Genomic DNA, 1,280 nt, shown 5'->3' with positions numbered 1-1,280 from the left:
TAAAAAGAATTTTTGAAAAAGGGATGAGATATTTTCGAAAATTAGAGAGGGAAAAGTAGTTAGGTGGTTTTGAAAAAGATAAGAAACAAACAAAGAGTCAAATAGTTAGTTGAAAAAGATATTAAAATCAAATTTGAAAAGATAAGAAGATAAGAAGTTAGAAAAGATATTTTAAAATCAAAATTTGAAAAAGATAAAATTTTTGAAAAAGATATGATAAAAGATAAAAAGATTTAATTTTTTTAAAATTAAAATTAATTACTTAACTAACAAGAAACTAAAAGATAAGATTCTAGAATTTTAAAAATTGAACCTTTCTTAATAAGAAAGTAACAAACTTCAAATTTTTTAATCAATCACATAAATTGTTAGCTAATTTTCGAAAATATGATGTAAAAGATAAGAAAAAGATTTTGAAAATAATTTAAAAAAGATTTTTGAAATTTTCGAAAAAAAGGAAAAAAATGGAAAAGATATGATTTTTGAAAAAGATTTTGAAAAGATAAGATTTTTAAAATTGAAAATTTAACTTGACTTGTAAGAAACAACTAATTTTTAAAAATTTTTGACCAAGTCAACCCAAAATTTCGAAAATTTGGAGGGAAATAAGGAAAAGATATTTTTTGATTTTTTTTGAATTTTTAATGATGAGAGAGAAAAACAACAAAAATGACTCACAACATGAAAATTATGAATCAAAACTTATGATGCATGCAAGAACACTATGAATGTCAAGATGAACACCAAGAACACTTTGAAGATCATGATGAACATCAAGAACATATTTTTTTTTGAAAATTTTTGATGCAAAGAAAACATGCAAGACACCAAACTTAGAAATCTTTAATGCATGGACTCTAACAAACGAAAAATGCATATGAAAAACAACAAACAACACAAAGCAAGAAAACATCAAGATCAAACAAGAAGACTTGTCAAGAACAACTTGAAGATCATGAAGAACACCATGAATGCAGGAATTTTCGAAAAATGCAAGAAAAATTTTTAAAGCATGCAATTGACACCAAACTTAAAAGTTGACTCAAGACTCAAACAAGAAACACAAAATATTTTTGATTTTTATGATTTTATGATTTTTTTGTATTTTTATTATTTTTTTCGAAAAACATTATTAGAAAAACGAAAAATAAAAAAAAAATTTTGAAAAATTTTTTTGAAAAATTTTTGAAAAGAAAATTACCTAATCTGAGCAACAAGATGAACCGTCAGTTGTCCATACTCGAACAATCCCCGGCAACGGCGCCAAAAACTTGGTGCAC

Source organism: Arachis duranensis, chromosome 1 (genome assembly GCF_000817695.3).
Source record: "Arachis duranensis cultivar V14167 chromosome 1, aradu.V14167.gnm2.J7QH, whole genome shotgun sequence".
Classification (NCBI taxonomy): domain Eukaryota; kingdom Viridiplantae; phylum Streptophyta; class Magnoliopsida; order Fabales; family Fabaceae; genus Arachis; species Arachis duranensis.
Note: the sequence above shows the minus strand (reverse complement) of the source record.